The sequence below is a fragment of the Capricornis sumatraensis genome, chromosome 12, assembly GCF_032405125.1.
Source record: "Capricornis sumatraensis isolate serow.1 chromosome 12, serow.2, whole genome shotgun sequence".
Classification (NCBI taxonomy): domain Eukaryota; kingdom Metazoa; phylum Chordata; class Mammalia; order Artiodactyla; family Bovidae; genus Capricornis; species Capricornis sumatraensis.
The window spans coordinates 48,557,170-48,571,561 of NC_091080.1; positions in this window are offsets into that span (position 1 = coordinate 48,557,170).

The window sequence follows — 14,392 nt, forward strand, 5'->3', positions numbered from 1 at the left end:
GAAGCTGTTTAGTTCTTCTTCACTTTCTGCCAGAAGAGTGGTATCATCTGATTATCTGAGGTTGTTGATATTTCTCCTGGCAATCATCCAGCCTAGCATTTCTGCACATAAATTAAATAAACAGCATGGCAATATACTCCTTTCCCAATTTCAAACCAGTCAGTTGTTCCTTGTAAGGTTCTAACTGCTGCTTCTTGTCCTGCATTCAAGTTTCTCTGGAGATAGGTAAGTTGGTCTGGTACCCCTACCATTTTAAGAATTTCCCACAGTTTGTTGTGATGTACACAGTGAAAGGCTTTCATTTAGCCAATGAAACAGAAGTAGATGTTTTTCTGCAATTCCCTTTCTTTCTCCATGATTCAGTGAATTTTTGCAATTTGCTCTGATTCTTCTGTCTTTTCTAAACTCAGCTTGTCTATCTGGACGTTTTTGCTTTATTGCTGCATAAGCCTAGCCTGAAGGATTTGGGGCATAAACTATTTCCCCCAGAAATACACCCCCAATTCCAAGATAAGTAATTTATCATAATTCTATGGCCCTGCACTATCCAAGATTGCTCTTTATTTTGCTTTTCACTCATTTGAAAATTACTTTTACACATTGTTAAGCTCTGGTTTACTTTTAAACTTTTATTAAGTTATGATTAACAAATAAAATTTTAAGATAGGTAAAGTATATGTCCTGGTAGTTTGATATACATAGGCATTGTGAAGGAAATCCCACCCCCCCCAAATTAATTAATACATCCATCACTTCACATTTATCTTTTTGTGGGGGGAGATGTGAGAACATTTAAGGTCTACTGTCTTGGCAAATTTCAATTATACAGTCCAGTGTTATCAATTCCAGTCACAAAGTTATATATTAGATCCTCAGACCTTATTCATCTTGTAGGTGAACATTGGGAAAGTGGTATAAAACTCTCAAGTCAGCTCTGCAGATGGAGAACATGTTAAGCAAGGTCTTATAAGATCAAAAAACCTTATTGCCTGAGAGTAGTAGATACTGACCTCCTAGCATTCATGGGAGATTTTCTGGATAAAGTGACAAAGAACACAGACTATGGAATACCACCTTGACTATCAAAAGGCACTAAAAGAGCTGGCCTAGCAGGAAGTTCTGTTTGAAATGTTTCCAGAATCATCGGGTGAAAACTTCATTTCTGAAGGCAACACAGCAAGTTTTCCCCTGTAGTAAGTCTCAAAGTTAGCTACTTAAGCAGCTTTATCTTCTCCATTTGCCAGTAGACTTCTTTTTTTTTTTTTCTCTAACATCCCAATCCTCATTGTGAATGCAAATAAACCTTCTTTGCATTATAAAATATGTATGTATATGCAATCATTAAAATATATGTGACACATGAAAAAACATTATATATGAATGTCCTGAGGGTCTTATGCTCAATGAAATAAGTCAGACATAGAAAGACAAGAACTATATGATATAACTTATACATGGAATCTTAAAAAAAAAAAATTCAAATTGATAGAAACAGTGAATAGAAGACAATTCAGTTACCAGGGACTTGGTGGGGACAAGGGAGGAAATATGGATGGGTTGGTGGAGAGTTATAAATATTCTTATATATTTTAATTTTTATTATTTTATGTGTAAAGTATATAATATTTCAAAAAAATTAAAATTATATTATTTTAAAACCACACTTACAATTTTATTTTTTATAACTTACAATAGCTCCCTAGCATCAGTACGCTATGCTCTTCTTTTGCAAAGCAATTTCCCAATTTTTGAGTTCTTAATGTTAATTTGTGGAAAAGGCAATGGCAGCCCACTCCAGTACTCTTGTCTGGAAAATCCCATGGACGGAGGAGCCTGGTAGGCTGCAGTCCATCGGGTCGCTAGAAGTCGGACACGACTGAGCGACTTCACTTTCACTTTTCACTTCCATGCATTGGAGAAGGAAATGGCAATCCACTCCAGTGTTCTTGCCTGGAGAATCCCAGGAAGGGGGGAGCCTGGTGGGCTGCTGTCTATGGGGTCGCACAGAGTTGGACATGACTGAAGCGACTTAGCAGCAGCAGCAGCAGCAGCAGCAGCAGCAATGTTAATTTGTACTACAGGGAACTGACATATGTATTCAAACATCCTTTTTCAGGATGATAGTCTTGTGATATGGTTTCAATATGTAACTGTCAAATATTAATCAAAATTAGCACAAATATAAAATTTTAAAATCAAATATTCTTACTTCAAAAGTAAAAATGCTTTACTTTTGCACATTGTTTGTTTTTAGTGTTCCATGCAGTATTGCAGAGAAGATTTTAAGCTAAATTGAAGTTTAATCCTTTGTAAATACATTGTTTCATATTTAGCTGAATGTAGGACTCATCCTTTACGCTTATAATTAAAACTTTTACATAGTAGGTTAGGGTAAGAATCCATTGATTCCTGATTCACAGTAAAATTGTTCAAATAGAGGGTCTATGGTTTTGTTTAATTTTCAGAAAGTTTTCTTTACTTAAATATAGTGGATATTGATTGTTTACTTTTGGATTCCTGGAACTATTAAACTCTATTGCTGGTCTCTAATCTCCCATAATTATCAGCTTCTCCCTTACAATTTTAATCTCTTTTTTCCCTCCTTTGCAGTGTAAATTTATCTCTCAAATTTGTCTTTTACAATGTTATGATAATCTAATATATTAAATTTATCTTTGCTGCCTCCAATTAGAGATTTTTATTGTTAAGATATTTGTTTTTAGATACATGTTTTAGATATGTTTTTAGATATCTCTAAATAAACTCACATTTATTGTTAGTCCTTTCTGGTAGTATCCTATTTGTTTTCACAAGAAATATATATTTTAAAACATCTAAATAATTTTTTTAAAGATTCACATGTACCTATTATACCATTTGCAGAACTATAGTCTTCCTTTGAGTTTTTAGTATGGTGTTGTCTTTACTTGTAAGAGTTTTTTATATGCCACATATCAATTTTTATTGTCAGTCGTTCTCAGATGAGGAGAGTTATATCCAGGCATAGTCTTTGCCAACCAAAAGGGTATAGAGATGCCCTTATGCAACATATTACCCATAAAGTTCCTGTTAATTTCCAGAAATAAACAACTCTTAAGTTTTAAATCACAGACCATTGTGATAGGCTTTTGAAATCTGTGGGTGACTGGTTCCTTTCATCTCAGGTATGAATCCTTCCTTTGTCCGATGTATCCTGTCCATTAGTTGTTTGATAGCCACTGGGTTGTCAGATCAACTGTTCTGGTATCTCAATGCTGTGTTCAAGTCACCCTTATTTTATTTAATAATGGTCCTAAAGCATAAGAATTGTGATGCTTGCAATTTGAATCTGTCAAAGAGAAGCCCTAAGGCACTCCTTTAGATGAAAATGTGAGAGTTCTTGACTTAATAAGAAAAGAAAAAAGCTGTTTGCTGAGGTGGCTAAGATCTACAATAAAAAATGATCTTCTATTCATGAAATTATGTAGAAGTAAAAAAGAAAGTCATGCTAGTTTTACTATCACATCTCAAACTACAAAAGTTACTACCGCAGTAACTTTTGCATGCTTAGTGCTTAGCTATGATGAAAAGGGCACTAAATTTGTTCAATGAGATATTTTGAGAGAGACCATATTCATGTAAGTTTTATTAGAGTATATTGTTATAGTCATTCTATTTTTATTATCAGTTGTTGTTGTTAATCTCTTACTGTGCCTGATTTTAAGTTAATCATACTTATGTCTGTATAAGAAAAAGTACAGTGTTTACAGATTTGGTATACTATTCAAGGATTCAGGCAAACTCTGAGGGATCTTGGAAGACATGTTTCATAGATAAAGGTGAACTGTGTGTGTATTCTAAGTTACTTCAGTCTTAACTAATTCTGTGTGACCCTATGGACTGCAGCCTATCAGGCTTCTCTGTCCTTGGGATTTTCCAGGCAAAAATACTGGAGTGTGTTTCCGTGCCTCCCCTCTGTGATGTCTAATCTTTTTCTTGGTCTGCGTCTTATAACTGCTTTCAAATTTGTGCAATGCTAAAATAAATTTTATGTTATGGCAATGAGTTGTCGGCTAGACTTAGTCTCCAATTTGAGTTTTTTTTTTGGTTTGTTTGTTTCTATGTCTTGGTAACTATTTAGCATGAAGAGATAAAGTTGAAGGGCTAAATAGACACTATTTTAAACTGAAATTTTAAGTTTAAATTGAAACATATCTACCATAGTTCATGGAATACATTGACATATTTCTGATGGTGTTCATTTGGCTCCAATATTGCTTTTTTTCATGAAGAATAAAGTTTATATTAGTGTTATTGCTTGTGTTTTATACATACTCATCCACATTGTAGTTTAGAGGGTGACATTATTTCTTCATCGTGTAGCAACTTCACCATTTTTGGTCGACTAGAAATAGTAAAATGAATGCATCTAAATAGAAAATTGTTTGTTTTTTCATATCACATTATCATTTTGTATTCTCAATCCCCTACTCCAAATTTTAACAATTAATTAGCACACCATATTTACTTGTGAAGAAGAAAAGTTTCTTTCAAATGGCACCATTTCTTTTGAAGAACAAAAAATAGCAAATAAAATATGTAAATGATAATGTCAGTTTAAGATTCTGTTTTTGAAATTTTTTAAAGTTCAAGATGAATTTATAAAACGTAATCTTACAAAAATTGTCTCAATTTATCAAACTTTTAGCACAATTTTAAGATACAATTATTATTATGAGTACTATTTCAAATTTTGTGCTCAAATTAGTCAAGAAATTGAAGTCACATAAGTGCATTTTGAACCACATACACAATCTTTTACGTTTATAGTTTCCTGATAGTATACTTTAAAGTAAAATATATTTTAAAGAAATTATAAAACAACTGATCAAGGAAAAAGAAAAGCTTAGTTATTTGGGTATATAAACTTATTGACACAATGTGTAGTTCTACTCTTAAAGTGTACCTATGACTGCAAGGTTTCTGGCAGTAACTTTATACAGTTGAGGAAACTGCCCTGATTTGCGATGATGTTCAATCATCTGTACATGCCTGTCTATAGGCAGAGGAAAGCCTTAGAACAGCAGCTCTGTAAAAGCAATTATTCCCTTGACTGTTATAGAAAGGACAGTCAGTTCAATTCAGTCGCTCAGTCGTGTCCGACTCTTTGTCCATCACCATCTCATGGAGTTCACTCAGACTCACGTCCATCGTGTCCGTGATGCCATCCAGCCATCTCATCCTCGGTCGCCCCTTTCTCCTCCTGCCCGCAATCCCTCCCAGCATCAGAGTCTTTTCTAATGAGTCAACTCTTCACATGAGGTGGCCAAAGTACTGGAGCTTCAGCTTTAGCATCATTCCTTCCAAAGAAATCCCACAGCTGATCTCCATCAGAATGGAGTGGTTGGATCTCCTTGCAGTCCAAAGGACTCTCAAGAGTCTTCTCCAACACCACAGCTCAAAAGCATCAATTCTTCGGCACTCAGGCTTCTTCACAGTCCAACTCTCACATCTATATATGACCACCATTGATGTAAAACCATACGTAAAACCTCTATACATGAAAAACCATAGCTTTGACTAGACGGACCTTAGTCAGCAAAGTAATATCTCTGCTTTTGAATACACTATATAGGTTGGTATTACTTTTCTTCCAAGGAGTAAGCGTCTTTCAATTTCATGGCTGCAGTCACCATCTGCAGTGATTTTGGAGCCTAAAAAAATAAAGTCTGACACTGTTTCCACTGTTTCCCCATCTATTTCCCATAAAGTGATGGGACCAGATGCCATGATCTTCGTTTTCTGAATGTTGAGTTTTAAGCCAACTTTTTCAGTCTCCTCTTTCACTTTCATCAAGAGGCTTTTTAGCTCCTCTTCACTTTCTGCCATAAGAGTGGTATCATCTGCATATCTGAGGTTATTGATATTTCTCCCAGAAATCTGGATTCCAGCTTGTGTTTCTTCCAGTCCAGCATTTCTCATGATGTACTCTGCATATAAGTTAAATAAGCAGGGTGGCAATAGACAGCCTTGACGTACTCCTTTTCCTATTTGAAACCAGTCTGTTGTTCCATGTCCAGTTCTAACTGTTGCTTCCTGACCTGCATACAGATTTCTCAAGAGGCAGGTTAGGTGGTCTGGTATTCCCATCTCTTTCACAAATTTCCACAGTTTATTGTGATCCACACAGTCAAAGGCTTTGGCATAGTCAAGGACATTAGAGGAGCCTATATATATATATATATATATATATATATATATATATATATATATATATATATAGGCTCTCAATCCAAGATTTTGGCAAAGTTGTCATTGATTTTTAATATGATTTAAAAGACAAGTGAGTTAATATAGTGCTTTGCTGTAGGTTGAAAATCACACATGTGTATGTATTAGTCACCCAGTTGTGGTTGACTCTTTGCTATCCCATGGGCTATAACCTGTCCATGGGATTCTCCAAGTAAGAATACTGGAGTGGGTTGGCATTCCCTTCTCCAGGGCATCTTCTTGCTGCAATGCAGGCATATTCTTTACCATCTGAGTCACCAGGGAAGCCCTTGAAGATAATACTTATTGGTATATATGACTTATTCAGTTCTGATAAACCAATCTCAATTGATTAAGCACTCAGTATGTTCTGAGCACTATGATTGGTTATGACTATGAAATTTTATAATCTGTTTTAAGATCTCAGCTCAATAGCCCCATAATAATTCTAGAAAAAGGACTGAGTAAATGCAAGTCATTGCTATTACCATACTACCAAAAATCTCTTAACATTAAGTGTGAAGACACACTTACATGGGTGTTACTTTTCTGTCTCCCTAAGAAGTTCTTAACATATTTAAAAGGAAAAACCCCAAGAAGCATATCTCAAAACATCCTTAGTAAAGATTAAAATAGTTTACAAATGTGGACTAAAATTAAAAAATGATTTATAAATATATTATTGTATATTTCTACAAGAAATACCTTTATGTAGATGTTAGTTTGATGGTTTTGAAACATTTATAGAAAAGTATTTAAAAAATAATTAATTGAATGAGACAGGTAGCTGTATCAATTTAACTAACAGATGAGTTATTTTCTTTCTGAGAGAGAAATATTAAAATATAACAGCAATATTCACTCATGATATAAACTGGAAAGGAGTCAGTGATGAGGAAAGCATCATAATTATTAAGAATAATGAAATGAGCAAAAAAATATCACCAAAAGCTAGTTGATATCTCCCAGAAAGATTCAACTAGGCAAAAGCAATGCTAATAGCTAAGCAAAATATTTATCCAGAAAGAAACTCAAAGAAATCATGTATTGATAACTGAAATGCTAGAACACCAGCAAAACTCATAATAAAAAGGATAGTATATGCTGCTTATATGTTAGAGTCTTTAAATTTTGTCTTCAATATTATTTCCTCAAAAATTTAATATATACATATATGCAAACAGAATTATGCATAAAATTATTCCATTAACAGGAATAAAATAGTTTTACATTTGTAGTACTCTTAGTGAAGAGTGAAAATAATGAGCCTAATCAAATGTTTCTATTTGTCAAAAGATTCCTAGTAAGACAGACATGTTTGCTTGAGAGTAGTCTAACCAGCCAGAGGTTAGGTGATTCACAAAGCCATTTTTATTAGTCACAGAAGTAAAATTTAATATCTTTAGAACACAATATAAATAGTTAATGCTGGTGAGATTTTAGGAAATTAATAATTAACATTTCTTTCATTCTCAGTTTAGAACTAAGTGAAAAGTAAGACATATAGGAGATCCACAAACAGGGATCAATATGACAACTTCTAACTGATTAATAGATTTGGAAGTATGGCTTTAGATTTGTTGACCAAGCGTTGATAGTGGTTTGATAACGAAAACATATTTTACAGAAAACTTTTACCCATTTTTCTACTCCATCTGCTAATTATCTTTTATTTTTTCGGAACAAATGTCAGAGGGAAGGAAGTTTTCCCATAAACAAGACTGGAAGGAATATGTATTATATGTTAATTGGGACATTAACTTTACAAATATATGTACTACTTACTTATAAAACATTTTAAAACATGTAAGTGAATGTGATCCATTAATTTCACACATAAATAAATAGATGTTTCTATAATTATCCTCCAAATCATACCATTTTTTAAAGGTTAAATGGAACTCAATTAATAATTATGCCAGAGAAACAAATGTAAACTAGGACTCTTCTGATAAAACTAGGCCATATGATTACCCTCTTTAAAAGCTTTTTCAAAGCTCTGGAAGTTACCTGCATTTTCCTTTTCTTTCTTCTTCGTCTTGAAAAACAAATTGAAATAAAACCAAATAAAAATCTTCCTTTCTTTCCTTGAAATGCAAGTGATGAAAATATAGATTTTCATACCACTATTGGAGTTTAAACTTAAAAATGAAAATATTCTTGGAGACTGCACTGATTGGTGTATACATGCTCATCATCGAAGGCAGTCACCGGTAGCATAAATTGGAGGGGGCTGAGAACGAGAGTGTGAGGGTTTCCAGAGTAAAACAAAGGGTAATAAGTAATGAATGCATGCCTTAAAGACAAATTTCACTTACTTCAGTCTTGTAAAGAGCCAGCAATGTCTGAATATGTAGTTCTTAAAAGTGAATTATCATTAACCTTGAGAGAAATTTCATGGTGCATGTTATATTGTTCTCATTTTATTTCTAATTTCAGACTGAGGTCTACTGCCAAGCAACTTTTTTTCTCCTTCAATAATTACCTGAAATCCAAACTTCAACATGAAGTTTTCAGTGATTAAGTCATTTAAATAAATTAAGTAGTCTTGAGCAATAATCAGTCAGTGCAGTTATCCATTTTAGATGAGTCATCTGAATAATAAATGCTTAAAAAAAATCCTCTTCAATCGCATTTAGCCTGAATTTTTTCTATAATTGCCTTAATTTCTTAGCACAATTACTAAATGTCCATGCACTTCTTTTACAATTTTACTACCCAATTCATTTTCTCTTGCTCATCAGCTTTGCAAATTAATAGTATGTTAAGTACATCAGGGTAGCTTACTTGAAAGGAATGTTAAAGTGAATTTTTGTAAATGACTAATAAATGTGCTTTAAAAGACATCCAGAAATCTTTAAGATTCTCATTCTAGAGTAAACCTGTATTTATGTCCAAATTAAATTTTTCTGTTGACACTGAAATTCATTAATGTCCACAAAGTTATTAAAAAAGATAAGAATAACTACTCATTCATTCAGTCCCCAAAATGAGGCAGGTTTATACTAGGCATTTTATGTATATTGTCTTATGTTTATTCTAGAAATAAGGCTGTAAGCTATATTTATGCTTATTTTAATCTTTGGACCTTGCACACAAATCAAGCATTTCCTAAACAAATATAGTTTTACATGTTTTCTTTCTAAATGTCTAGCTTTTGTAAAATTAGCAAATTCTATAGAGGAACAGAGCACATCTTGTCTCTTCTACTTGTTCTGCACCACCTCTACCTCATTCAAGAAGAGTAATGGTATTACATTTGAAGAAATTTTCTTAACCACAAATGTTAAAATCTTAGGAAATTACTTTCTATGAAAAAATGAATAAAACATAATGTAAAGTAACAGAGCTGACTCAAAATTAACAGTTGTTTTTGTTGTAATTTGGCAAAAACTATTGTGTGACTTCAGCTATTTATATGTCTCATGCTTGTATTACATCTGCCAATGCATGAGATAATTACTTAATTTTTGTTTTGCTCCATATGGAGTGAAAGAAACCTATAAGAAAACCTCTCTTGATTTCTAAGCTCTACATACAAAGAAAAACATGTTAATTATAAAATGAAGCACAAATTTGTAAACAAAGAGCATAATTTTATGTCAGATACTAAAACTGACCAGCAATCATTTCATGCTTTAATTTCTTGCTAAAAACACCCCAGTTGTAACATTGCGAATAACTGTGGCTTATGCCTTGACAAAATACAAGCCAGTCTTATCAAATCAGTTTTCTTTGACAAATCATTATTTTCCCAATTTTCCTTTCCACTTGGAATAGCTCTGGGACCCATCTCTGTCCAGGTACACGTTGTACTGTTGGAAAATAACCTTGATGCAATGGTAACCTCCACAAACACTACAAGCATGCTATCCCAGGGGACATGGGCCAGAAAGTTTACAAACCAAATTAAAATGATCCAATCACAGTGCTTATCAAGATTAAGTGAAATACAAGGGAGAGAGGTGATATTGATTAACACATTTAGGATAGGATGCAAGCAAGATGGAGGCACCTCATTTTCTGAATCCTGGGTATGCATTGTTTGTGCATGTTGTTTCTTTGTCTTAGCAAATGCCCTGTTGGTAGGTATGAGGACCAGAATGGAGACTGTTAACAACTGAGCCAAATGACAGATGCCCTGAGCCAAAGACATTTGCTCCACTAGAGAGCTGCAAGAAAAAGTATACACTGTCAAAATGGTAGCTTCTCAAAAATTCTGATGAGTAGCCATGGCATGTATTTGTGTCTCTTTAGCAGAGAACTCATAGGGTTAGAATGGGTGTTACCAGTAGGTGACCCAATCAGTTCAGTTCAGTTCAGTTCAGTCACTCAGTCCTGTCTGACTCTTTCAGACCCCATGAATCACACAACTCCAGGCCTCCCTGTCCAGCACCAACTCCTAGAGTTTACCCAAACTCATGTCCATTGAGTCGGTGATGCCATCCAGCCATCTCATCCTCTGTCGTCCCCTTCTCCTCCTGCCCCCAATCCCTCTCAGCATCAGGGTCTTTTCCAATGTGTCAAATCTTCACATGAGGTGGCCAAAGTATTGGAGTTTCAGCTTTAGTATCAGTCCTTCCATTGAACACCGAGGACTGATCTCCTTTAGGATGGACTGACTGAATCTCCTTGCAGTCTAAGCGACTCTCAAGAGTCTTCTCCAACACCATAGTTCAAAAGCATCAGTTCTTCGGTGCTCAGCTTTCTTCACAGTCCAACTCTCACATCCATACATGACCACTGGAAAAACCATAGCCTTGACTAGATGGACCTTTGTTAGTAAAATAATGTCTCTGCTTTTTAATTTGCTATCTAGGGTGGCCCAATAAGACCTTATAAATATTTAGTGCTGGAATATTTTGAGACACTTATGTATATCGGGCCTTATGTGTATTCGTGTGTATATTCTCAGTCTCACTCTTTGCAACCTCATGCACTGTAGAATGGGGCAGTCTTCTTTGTCCATGGGATTTCCCAGCCAAGAATACTGAAGTGGGTTGCCATTTCCTTCTCCAGGCTATCTTCCTGATTCAAGGATTGAACCCACATCTTAAGCATTGGCAAGTGGATTTTTTACCACTGAGCCACCAGGGAAGCCCCACATGTATATTTAGTATATTACAAATATTTACTACACCAGTACCTCATGAAGATTAAGTATCTCTTGGTTCTCCAATCACTTCATTGGCTTATTAACACTTCATTGACTTACCTTTTAAGTAATATACCTTATGAAATCTGCTTATGTCTAACAACTATTTGCTTACTGGTTAACATGTCTATGTTTAAAATGACATATTTATTCATCTAAGATAATTAAATATTCTCAAAAACAAATGCAAATTTCAGATATAAGGGGAAAATACTCCAGAGCATATAGGGGAATTATTTTTAATTTATAAAATTAGACCTCATGTTTTCTGTCTCCTTGCTTTCTTTCAGCTTGGGATGCTGGTATAAAGACAACTGTGAGAGCCATGCTGTTTCTATGATGTTGAAAAGCCAACATGCTGGAGAACAAGTTGTTACAGGTTGGAAAAAAAATTTTTTTTCTGTGTTTTTAACATTTTTTTTCTCCAATGAACGTATGATGTAATCTCTCCATTTTGTTCTTTGAAAATGCATGCATGTGTGAATGCTGAGTTATGCCCGACTCTTTGCACCCTCATGAACTCCAACTCACCATGCTCCTCTGTCCATGGAATTTTCCAGGCAAAAATACTGGGGTGAGTTGCCATTTCCTCCTCCAGAGAATATTGCAGACTTAGGAATCAAACCTTCATTTTCTATGTCTCCTTCATTGGCAGTTGGATTCTTTACTACTGATCCATCCTAGGAAGCAGATATATAGATATAGATGTACATACAAGCAATATATATTTTATTTCTTTCACATTTGTATATATAGATCAATATCTATATGTATGTCTTAATATTTATTTCATTTGTCACATGTATTATCTATATATATTCAAGAACATTACATATGTATATGTATATGTATATGTAGTTAGGGATACATATTTATCTTGGAGACAGACATATATGCAAAATATTATATATGTATGATATATATAGATATACATATATGTGCACACAAACATATATATACATATATATATTTACACACACACACACATGTATGTCTTTTATGGCAAGTTAGTCTACTGATTATTTCATTTCACATATGTATGTGTGTGTCTTGTGGTAATAAAATATATAATCAAAGTAGTGCTACCTTACTTGAAGGAAATAATCTATCTTTGCCTTTATCTTTGAATACAATGTAATAGTTGATAGAGTTAGTACACAATTAAGGGCATATGTGAATTATATCATTGAATGTTTAAGGAAATAAAGTCAGTTTAGTAACAAATAATTTGGATGTATAATTAAATTCAGAAAATAACTATGAAGAATAGTAATGTGAAGTATTTGTAAAATGTATTAAGCATCCAGTTTTTATTACAAATAATACTGTGTAATACATGAGACATAACACTAGAAGTAACTATAACAGGGAGTTATCATCATTGGTGAAACTCAAGGTGCTTTTCCAAACATTTAAATGTTCTCTCTATTTCTCTTCAATTTTTAAAACTGAGACAAAAGTTTTTAAGCAATAGAGTTAAGATAGCCACTTTTAATATAAATCAACTTAGTGATGATATGCATGGATAAGATTTTTCAACTTTGTCTTAAAAGTTGATACCATGATGAATTGAAAAGAAAATTAAACAAAGGATGTAAGTTATATGAGAAGATATGCTCTGTGAAAAGTGAGATACTTTAGTCTATAGTTGAGTTATCAGTCAAGAATAAGGAAGTTTATGACCCAATTATGACACCAATCAAACATGAAACCTTGGTGTCTTCTTGTGTTTGGTTTCCAAGCAACTCTTCCTTCCTTCTTACAGTAAGAGATGCAACTTTTTAAGCAAAATGACCAGGCCAAGATGTTCACTTGGCCCTTGTTAGACAGATGACAATCCATTTCATGATGGGAGGGGCAATATAGAGAAGTGATTAAGACAGCTCTGGAGCCAAATGTTCCAGTTTCACATCCTGCTTATGATACTTACTAGCTGTATGATTTAGTAAAAGTTAGTGGACCTCTCTGTGGCTCTGCTTTTTCAACTGGGAGGCTTAAATGTGCTGGTAAACAATAAGTATGGACTAGTATACATTTCAATGTGGGTTTAGTAAATATTAAAAAAATAAATAAAAATTCTCACTTATATCTCTGAAGCTAGGGTGGCATATATAAAGACAAAAATATAAATTACTTCTGTTTCTGAGAAGATGGAGAACCACATTTTTTTCCTATTTCTCCTGCTAAATACAACTAAACTCCCTAGCTATTATGTATAGAACAAACAAAAGAAGATTATGAAAGGAAGGGAGAATAAAGCAGACCAGCTAGGTCCATTGATATCTAAGAAAATTACAATGGTGAGTCTCCAGGGTTTTCTTTTTGCCTCAAATACTCTGGACCAGACAATAGAGAAACTGTTAATTTAAAAATGCCAATGAAGTAGAAAGACAATACACATTCTATATAACCAAGAGACAGTAAAGGAATAGACTCAGAGGATGGAAAACTTTTAGACAATAGCTAGTCTGCTGCAACCAACACCACAGAGAAATGTGGCCTTACCTTCATCCAAACCAGGAAAAATCTTAGTGGGAAGTCTAAAATACAACATTGGAGAGGTTACAAAGAGGTACAGCAAAACATCTGCAAGGGCAATGTCAAAAAAAAAAAAAAAAAAGCTGAGCAGGGAGTTGTGAAAATTTCAACTTCTCCAAATGGTAACAAGCCCCTTCCCTACAACCTAACATATGAAGAGAGACCACATTGGAAGGTTGGACTTCCATTTCTACCCACCAGTAATGAGGCAGCCCTTCTCACACCTGCAGATGTAGTGTCAAAAGGGAGCAATTGGAGGGAACTTTCAGCATCATCTGAAAAGAACCAGGGTACATTTCTCCCTTCCTATCTGTGGTGATTACTTGGGAAACTCCCTCAGAACTTGAGGACTAAAAGACACCAGAATACCTAAGTATTTCCTACTGTTAAAACATTTTTTTAATGCAAAAATAAGAGAACCATCAAGAATAATAAGAATCCCTTTTCTAT